Raw genomic sequence first — 10,465 nt, 5'->3', positions numbered from 1 at the left:
GATTTTTGGTCTTTTAGCCCAGCCCTAGTCTGGGCATAGTTCCGCCCCTGACAGTTTTTATTCCACATCATTTTGATTGATTGGTAACGTTGATAACTAACTTCCCCGATAGTAATAAAATAAAGTGAGACTTCTCGGAAATAAATACAGATAAAATTTAAATATCACAAGATAAAGATAATTAAAAAGGTTTTTACATGTAAACTTCGTTTTATTTATATCACTACAAAATAGAAGGCCTCTTGGGACGGCTAAAAAGCGTCCCAAAAGGCCCAAAAACCGTCCCAAAAGGTATTTGTGACGGTTTTCTATCCGTCCCCTATTCTACCGTCACTAATACTTTTTGGTCATACTTTTTTTTACGGACGGCCCAAAAATAGTCTTAAATTAATTATTCCGTGACCAATAGGGACGGTAGCCCATGGACGTCCCAAATATCTCTTGGGACGGTTTTGGAAAAAGTGACCGTCCCCAGAAGCCACCTGTTTTGTAGTGTATTTACAAGCAAAAATAGACAAGATGAATTTAAACTGAATTAATGGAAACATAAAGAAACCATTTGAGTTACCTTAAACGGGTAGAACAAAATGAAAACATAAAGAAACCATTTTGGTTACCTTAAATGGGTAGAACAACCGACCAAGTTACCGGTAGTTTATCTTAACAGAATTCAACTTCCTCCAACATCATATTTCGTTGGTTTTATAAATGGAGAGTATTGTAAAATGAACTTCTTAAACCCAGGTAATATTCTATAAATTAAAAAAAAAAAAGAAAAACCATTTTTGTGGGACTAGTAAGTTTTAAATATAACTTTATGAAGAAGTAAATTTAATTTTTGATCAGTACGAACCCATGTTAGATTTACAAATACAAATAAGTAGAAAATTTATATACTAACTTTCTTTTGTTTTAGCTAGTGTCAAATGTAAAAAAAACAATAAACTAAACATATAAAGTATGAATATTCATTTGGTGTAAAAAGAAATTATTGTGACTCATTGATAACGAGTTATATTTGGTCCAAATCTTACTTGCCTGAATCGGCTTGGATTAACCTCACAAGACAATGAGTTATTTCTTTGACACGTACTCACTGACATGGCATGTTATTACACTTTATTGAAATTAGAATCGTTAGACAGGTAAAAACCAAAAAGGGTCGAATCCATCTTAAAGTGACGTCATTTTTAAAATAGCAATGTTGAGCTTTTGATAGATTGGGTTTCAGCGTACGCGTACGTATTTGTGAGGTTTTACAATGTTTCTTTTATTATTGGTTTGCTTAATAATATTCAGCTTGAAATAACATTGTTAGACCACTCGAGAAAGATCGGGACTGATCATATACTTACCACAGGTTGAGTCTCATGGTGCGTTCAACAGACACAATGGAACGGGACCCCTTCCAACCCGGTGGTTTAGTAGGAGGTGGGTTTAGGGGCGATCATATACTTACCACAGGTTGAGTCTCATGGTGCGTGCAACAGACACAATGGAATGGGACCCCCAACCCGGTGGTTTAGTAGGGGTGGGTTTAGTTTGAATCTCATCCCGCTGTGCTTGTCGATATACACAGCAGGATTTTAACCCATAATAAATTTATCATTTTAGGATAAAGATAATATTATAAAAACCGATGCTTTGCATGAGATAGGACCCACCCTTTCCGTGGCTGTAGGAGGTCTGGTTTTTGGTGCTAGGGAAATTGCCAATCTTTTGTGGACAGAACCTATCTAGCAAATCAAACTCACTTATATCCAAGATTTTCAAAGGAAAAAAAGAAAGCCAGATTATTTGATTAGTTACCAAAAACAAAATGGAGGAGAATGAAACAAGTAAAAGCGGAAACCCAAAACGAAAACATGAAAGTATGATTATTCAAACAAAGCGTATCGTACAGGTGCCATGGATAATTTGACTCGGCCCGAGGGTGCTATCATCCAGTGGACTGAGGTTGCAGAGTCCCAATTCCATATGTAAGTAGATGTTTGCATGTTCACTGTTTTTCCGAGGCCAAAGAAACATGATTTCGATTCAGCTTTAATTTCCACAGTTATTCCTAAGGGAATTGCTGCAGATATGGTGTGTTTTCCATAATGGTTTCTCAATATGTAGCCTGCTCCTGCACTCCAGGTTGGCCTGGTAGCCCTCGTGCCGCACCATCAGTGTTTAATTTCAACCAGGGTGCATGAGGTGGTTTCTATTTGACAAAGATAATGTGAAATGAGTGAATGCTGCTGATATTTCCTACCGAAGATTGTCATGATGGCTGAAGTTGTGGGATAATGCACATTGGAAATCCCAGAATATGTTATCGATTGTATATGCTGGTTGTTGGTTGTATAGTTGTTGAAAAACTGTCTGATTTCTTATAAGCCAAATACCTTATAAGATAAAACAAAGAAGAGATTGTTGATATTGTAATAAAGGTATAATCGGATGAAGTAGTGGACAGATAGCTGCAAGATGATACCAGTTTTACAATGACATACGGCAATGAAAAAACAGGTCTTCCGTGGATTCTGGTTGGTTGTTGCATCTGGGACATATCAGTTTATCTGGGCAGGCAGCTGATGGGAGATGCATAATCATAATGTGGCTAGTAGTGGCAGATGAGAGTGATGATGATTTCAACTTTTTGCCTATCCCGATGATTTGTGATTGGTTCAATTAGGTTTTCCACTGCTGAGAATTTGGAATGAGTTTAGGTAGGTAATGGTTGGTGGTTTGGTATTCAACAATGATTCTAGAGAGGGATGGACAACCCATTCCCAATGATGTGAGTTAATAATTGGATGAGAATTGGTTTAGGTTTAGAAATATCTATTCCAGTGGGAATTGGTTTTTTCACACGTACCTGATGATCATTAATAAAGTCACGTCCTTGCAGATATTTGGAGCTGTAGAGATAGACCATAAGGATGATGGATGTTGGTGCATGGACCCAGCCCTTTTCAAGAGTAAAGCTTTGTTCATTGGTGCCTATGCTCTAATACCTAACCCTTTTCCTCTAATGGTTTGGTGACTTTTTCCCATTTAATTTGATTAAGTTTCCATTATGAATTTGAGTGGCCCCATAAGAAGTTTCTGCTGATTTGATCAAGTTCTTGTGAACATGAGTTGGCAGCATCGTATTATGTGTCAACAAAGTTAAGTTTAATATCGAATCAGGAAGTGTTTATTTTGATGAGTGCCCGGATATCAAATTTCATACAGTCCGAGTTTGGTCGCACTACACAAAAACCGCCATTTGTGACGTGAATAACGTTGCGCATAACTAGTGCAACGGTAATAAATGTTGTAAAAACGGTTTTGCGCATTGATGTGTAACGGATTGCATCTGTTGCGCAAATAACTTGAGCATGCTTTTAAACGTTGTACACTTGTTGGTGCAACGGTTTATTTTTCCTATTTGTGCAACGTATATCTTAATTTGTGCAACATTTGTTATTAATAGAATAATACTTTTGTGGGTCCCATTCTTGTTTTCTTTGAACTTTTTTTTTGGTTGGTTGCAGTATTATCCGTGCTCACTGCAGCTGATTTGTGCAACGGATGATTTTCCTACATTATATACGTTGCAAAATTATTTTCAGACAAAAAAAGTGTCGCCGTCTGTTATTCCGGCAGATTTTTGTACCTGAATATAAATTGATTCTGCACCTGCATGCATATACCATTCTGGAAGAACTAGAAGACCCAATCTAGGATGGAACCTCAATATCATTAAAATCGATCAAGAACGATTATTGATCATCACAATCCATCAAGAATGATTCATACATCAACAGGGTAGATAGATGAACCATAAACCCATACAATATTAAACAACTTATGCAAAATTCCAAATGTTATAAACGCAAGTTTCTGAATTTCAAACTATGAAAACCCTAACCTTATATTGTTATATTCGGAGAAGTCTTTAGCATTCCAAACACTAGGTCTGCTTTATATGACTAACGGCAACGTTTACAATCAAACTAATATTAAAGGATTGTTTACCTAAATACCAAATATCTGACTTTGAACCGTAAGGAATATCAGCAAGAAGCTCAGGGCACATATAGCTGGGAGTTCCCGCGACCTGCATTGTGAGACAAATGGCCCTCATTGTTAACAAGCAAGCAAAAGACCGAACTTAAACTAATCAAGAGAACTTTTTGTAGTGCCATGTTACTCACAGAAGAGGCTAGGTCATCAGAAGTAAACATTAATTAAGTCGTACATTTAGGAGGAAAATCATTGCAGTAGGTGGATACAATTTATTTATAGTCATCCACGAAGACTTAAACAGTTAGAAAGTAGGATCACTTACCTAGACGTATGTCCTAATCCTTCGTCAAGAATATATTCGAGCACTGAGACATTTTTGCATAGCAGTATCAGTACAGACAATTTAAGAGTATCCCAAGCCAATATATAACAACTTAATATATCAATCACTGTGCGTAGTATGAGAGCTGCCACTGACCTTGACATCACGATGAAGAACATGATTTCTGTGAAAGTAATCCAGAGCCATTAGGAGTTGCACAAGCCACTTACAGAGTTTCTGTACACAATATGAACTAACAAACAGTAAGGACTGAGAACCTTGCAATTGCAGATATTCCATAGTACAACTCACGTAGAGGAAAAGTAATGCACCTCTTCAGAAAAGTGGACACCGTTAGCTCTTTTTATATCTTCACCCCTGCATCGTCAAAGGAAGTAGTACCAATGTTTAACATGATCAGATGAATCATGGAGAAATCATGCTGAGGCCTACTGATTCATACATTATATTGCAATTTTTATTGAACAAGAAGAGCAACTTACATGTCTCCTCCCTCACAATAACCAATGATGATACACACGTAGCAACCCTGCTAATAATGTGTTAAAATTTTCAAGTAAGAAATCCAACCATTCGCTCAATGAACGTAAAAGGATAATCAATTTTCTAGCAAAAAACTGACCTATACCCAGGAGTCTTTGTACTCCACAATAAATGGGTTCCGTACTTTAGAAATAAGTTCCATCTATACATTAAGAAAAAGGAAATCCGTAGCTGCTAGGACACTTCAGTCCACGAACGACTCTGACGGGAACGGTCCAGTAACAATCAGATCCTACTTTCTCCTCTTTGATACCGAGTTCCAACAACATCAAACATGAAACAAAATGAGTTCAGGATTCAAATTATTAATGCAATTCGATCTCTATTACAAATTTATTACAAAAATAATTTAAACTGTATATATGATTTTCCATGGCATAAATCACCGAGCCTAAGCATATGCTCCTAGTTACAGCTAAATGAGACAGAGAGGAAAAGAAACAGAGGAAGAATAAAGATGTTGATCAATTTTGAAGACTTTTAAAAGTTCTAACATGAAGTATATTCAAAGCAGACTAATCAGTCATTGCCGATTAATAGGAAATTATTAAATACAAACTATGCTATGAAACAAAGAACGAACCAGCAATGGTGAAGTGATACGCTTCTCGACAGCAAGAACTACTCCTTTAGTCTTTAACCCAATTGCAGTTGATCCAAGCTACAAACAAACAAAAACCCAAACCAATCATAGCCATAAACACATGAATTAGGTTATAAAATTTCAGTCAGAAATCAAAAATTAGGCCTTCTTATTATAGAAGTTATTTAGGCACACTGTACACAATTACACATCTAGGCAATAATTGAGAACATTCACGAGTTTTCAGTATGGCACTCGGATTGGAGATTTTATCATCAAAATATTAAGTAACCAAAACTATATACTAATTAAGTAATCATAAACTAATCATCGGTTTTTTCAGAAGAAATAAAAATAATGATGCACAAATCATAAGTTAGTAATAAAACTATTAGGAGATTAGAAAAAAAAAGTTTAAGGTCCGGTAACTCTCAACCACCAAAAGTTAAGCACAAGAATACATACTAATGATAAACTAATCATTCAGCTAGTCAGATATATTAAAAGATTGGGTATGCTTATAGTAATTGGTTGTGAGAGAGTGTTGAGCACTAGCACTAGTGGATGCTTGAATCCTTAATGATGCAGTCATCATCACAATTTCACAGTGCAGGTAAGCTTTTATAGGGTAGTCGGGGTAATGTCTAGGCCAAAGACATAGTATAAAACACACTTCTGCTTCTGATACTCAAGCCAGCTACTACAAATTACCATTCTCCATGTACACAGATAATTTTAAAGTATAAATTAAAACCAAAGGTAAAGAATGCAGAACAAATGGGCCAAAGACATGAAAGCAGATCATAGAAAACATATGAAACTAGCATATGCATTTGAAGTAATGGGGTGGTCCATATATCCTAAATCAGTGACAAATTAATAAGAGAAACACACCTCTATTTTGTATCTCCATTTTCTAAATAATGTTGCAGAACTCAAAGAGAACAAACCTTAAATTCCTATTCAAGCCTATAAAGCCCAAAAGTTTAATCACAAGCATACAAGTTATGTCGCCAAAAATGCAATCATCAAGTCACAAAAACAATGCGGCACCCGTGACTGAAGGGTTAATCTACTTTATTAAGCAATCAAGTTTCTCAAATGGCTCAAAAGTAAAATGTTAGCGGTGTATTACTACAAATGGCTAGTAAGCTTGTAAGAGTTCTAGCATACTGTTAACACTTATAGAGGATCCACTGTTCCGGACCATACGTAAAATCTTGTTTACCAATAAGATTGTGTATCAAACTTATACTCATTCTTAAAACGTGTACTCATTCTTTAACTGGTTATACACCTAGCCATATGGACAGTTCTAGAATACCATTAGGCACCCTGCATACTAGTCCTAAATTCTGCTAGTCGGTAGATTCTGCTCTTGCGTGCGAGCGTCAATCTTTAGCTAGATAGCTAGCTGGTTAATACACAAGTTTAAAAATCAATCCAACTGTTAACAAGAAATGCATTTGTCACAAACCCCTAACTCTTTCAGATAAACAATTGAGTCATTCAAAAAAATTCAACTTCAACTAAACAGAAACAAACTCAATTCTTCAAAAGTACATATTACAAAATAAAGAACAACAAAATCAGAAACCCCTAACTCATTCACAGAGTTGGGTCAAAATCAAAAAAACTTCAAAAGACTTCGATAGAAAAAAAATTTAACAAGCAGTAGTAGCAGTAGTTGAACGATTTTACCTGATGATAATCCACAAACTTCTGTTGATAATCCCATTGAATGATTTAATTTTAGATTTCTGGGAAAAAATTGATTTTCTAGAATTAGGGTTTAGGAAGATTTCAACTAATGAATCGGTTATAAGATTTCTAGAACCTGGGTTTTGATTTGTTGAAACGGAGACTAGAATTTCTAGAATCTAAGCAGATTTGATGAAGAAAAGGTTCAATGAAGAAAAGAGAAAAGTTTTTCTCGTCTCTCGCACTGAACATAGAAGGTATCGCCTGAATGAAAATAATGAGAGAGAGATAGGTATTAAAGTTCCAGGCGAGATTGGGGTATACTCAAACTAATTGGGGTATACCCAATAAGACGAAATCTGATTATTTTGAAGTAAAACCAAGCGACCCCTTAACCTTGTATTTTATAAATGGCTAATATACCCCTGGTTAATTAATACTAAAATTCTGATTAGATTAATTAATTGAGTTTATATTAAAATTTTGTAATTATGAATTCAATAAATGAAACCTTTCATATGTCTTATGAGTTCGATTTCGATCAAAAAATTTAGTTTTGAAAATGCATAAGGTCGGCAAGGTAAACGTTTGAATAAGGTGCCGACCAAAGTTTGTCGGCAAGGTCTACTTTGAATAAGCTGCCGACGAAGAGAGGCCGACATTGTTTTCCGATGCAGAATACCCCGACCGATTTTCGGCCGGAAGGGTCTTTGAATGAAGAATACGCCGACTATCTTGGGCCAGAATTTTACGGTCGGCATAGAAAATTTTCCAACAATGTCGGCGTGAACATAATTTTTAACATTGTCGGCTGACCTGTAGTCGGCATGATAAGGATTTATAACCATGCCGGCATGTACTTATACCAAACAGAAAACAGAATATGAGAAGATGTAATTCACTTTATTCATTCAATTTTGGTTACTACATTGATTGAAACATAAAACCTAATCCTTGTTGACGGAAAAAAAAATGGACTTAGCATGTGCATCAAGCCTTTGAACCCCTATGCGACCCTAGTGGACGAGTTATAGTCTCATGAGGGCTTACATAGAGGTATAGCCACAAAACCTATACAAAAACTTCTAAAGCCATCAATCTTCCTCCGACGAAGACGATACATCATCCAAGTAGTCTGGGTTATCCTTCGGGATTCTTTCGGCCAAGAAGTGATAGCTTGCATCGAACACGAATGCTTCCCCCTTTACCTCCAAGTAGCGCGCTTTCACGACTTCGTGCTACAAAAACAAACTTACATTTATTAGTAGTGTTTCATTGGAAGATAAAATAACATGGGTTACGTAAAACAAACCACAAAAATACTCACAAATTGTGCAATGGACAAGTTGAAGGGCGAGTGTTAAAAATCCGGGGTTGGAGAGATAAAAAAGCAAGTATGGCATTTTCGATTACTTGGTGCCGATCATGGACTTCTTGAACACTTCTTCCATTAGGATTCCCAAAATCTTGCCTAAATTTGTTGTGTACCCTAGCCCAAAAGGTTACGACATCCACACTTACGGAGGATTGCCTTCTAACTCGAGTTTTCGCGTACCAAGCTTTGGTGATTGCCAAATCTTTATTTGAATAAAATGAAGTCATTGTTGTTTAGCTATTGGGTGAGTTAGATGGATTGTATGATTATATGAGATTTGGAGAGTATATGGAACTATTAGTATGTTGTTTTGTAGAGAGAAGTAGTGTATTTATAGGATGGTGGCCAAATTTGGTCGTTATAGTGCCCAAGTACAAGTCAATCAATAAAATTGTACCTGCAAAAAATTTGAAATTTAAATCCGCCGGAACTGTTTTATTTCACCAGTATGCCGACTAAGTCAGGCCGGCAAGGTCGGAATTTTGTTACCATGCCGACCTGATGATGATTTTAGGCATCAGGAAACCAGTTTCTTCTGTGTATCCGCCGGAACTGTATTGGGTTATTAGCATGCCGTCTAGGATTCGGACGACAGGGTATGAATTTTGTTACCATGCCGACCTTATATGATTTTAGGCATCAGGAGAAGGTTTTTCTTCTGTGTATCTGTCGGAACTGTATTGGGTCATTAGCATGCCGGCCAGGATTCGGCCGACAAGGTTTGAATTTTGTTACCATGCCGACCTTATAAGATTTTAGGCATCAGGAGAAAGGTTTTTTTACCACACATATCCGGCAGGGTCGATAACATATTACCTTTTCGGCAAGTAAACAGCCGGCTAGGTAGGAATCGTACTACCTTGCCGACCCTGGTAACTACACAATTTCCGTTGTCAGGGACGGCAGTCTGACAATTCATAACCTTGTCAGCCCTGGGACAGTCGGCAATGTAATTTAAAAGAAACATGCCGGCATAAGTATTGAAACTTTACATAACTGAACAAACCATTCATTCAACAACTAGAAATCCAACACTTTTTATCCAAAATACGAAAACATGTCCCATAAACCTTAAAAAAACATTTGTCCACACCATTAACTTAAACATTTGTCCACCACAGCGTAAAGAAATAAACTAGGAAATCATTCATTCACCACGACCACGAACACGGCCCCGTTTAGGAACACTACCACTGCTGCTACCTTCACCACCACGACCACTACGAGCCCTCTTTTTGTCAGCATTCAGCTGGGCTTGTGCTTCCCTTCTAGCTTTTTCTTCCACCTTTACTTCAGCCTCAAGTTTCTTGAACAATACATGGGCATCCACATTGTCAACATTGCAAGCATAGTCAATGTGCTTGCTTTGCTCTTCAATCGACAAAGGCTCTCCTCTGTCTTTCGCGCAACACAACACCTTCACAAAGGTCTTCAATTGCTCCTTCTATTTTCAATTAAACAACAAACAATTAATAGAATGATTCGATAATGCAAACTAAAAATAGTAAGAGCAACTATAAAATACTTACAAAGAAATTAAGCATTGTTGTTGGGTCTTTCGATTCCATCTTCCTCTTACGAGCCAATTCTTCAGCAGTCATTTCCCTAGTCACTGTAGAACGAGCCCAACCCAAGTACCACGCCATGTATTTCTCAGTAGCTTCATGACCGGTGGTCACCTCGTCCAAAAGACTCACATCGATTTTACGGCCACGTCTATCGTCCCAATGTTCTTGAGTTGGTGCTGGATCGTAAGCGACGTTAATACTTTTTTAGGACGTGGTGCATTCAGCCATGTCCACAGAAAAGAACGGTTTTTCTTCATCGAAATGAGGTTCTTCTTAGACGTAACCCAATTGTCGCATTACCCGATGTGGATCGTACATTGAATATCCATCATACATAGTCATCAAGGGTCCATAGT

The 10,465-nt window shown here is 37.0% G+C and overlaps 1 long non-coding RNA gene across 1 annotated transcript; it reads right to left on the bottom strand.

The window, feature by feature from the left end:
- Nucleotides 1-3,821: 3,821 nt before the first annotated feature.
- LOC113353398 lies at nucleotides 3,822-7,434 on the bottom strand. Its single transcript, XR_003361265.1, has 8 exons — nucleotides 7,167-7,434; nucleotides 5,466-5,543; nucleotides 4,962-5,126; nucleotides 4,822-4,868; nucleotides 4,651-4,696; nucleotides 4,475-4,555; nucleotides 4,319-4,361; nucleotides 3,822-4,087 (listed from the first exon to the last, which is right to left on the bottom strand). It is a non-coding gene; the product is annotated as an uncharacterized LOC113353398 (long non-coding RNA).
- Between the last annotated feature and the right edge of the window lie 3,031 nt (nucleotides 7,435-10,465).

The sequence above is a fragment of the Papaver somniferum genome, chromosome 2, assembly GCF_003573695.1.
Source record: "Papaver somniferum cultivar HN1 chromosome 2, ASM357369v1, whole genome shotgun sequence".
In the NCBI taxonomy this organism is placed as follows: domain Eukaryota; kingdom Viridiplantae; phylum Streptophyta; class Magnoliopsida; order Ranunculales; family Papaveraceae; genus Papaver; species Papaver somniferum.
This window is presented reverse-complemented; position numbering and strand designations above follow the sequence as displayed.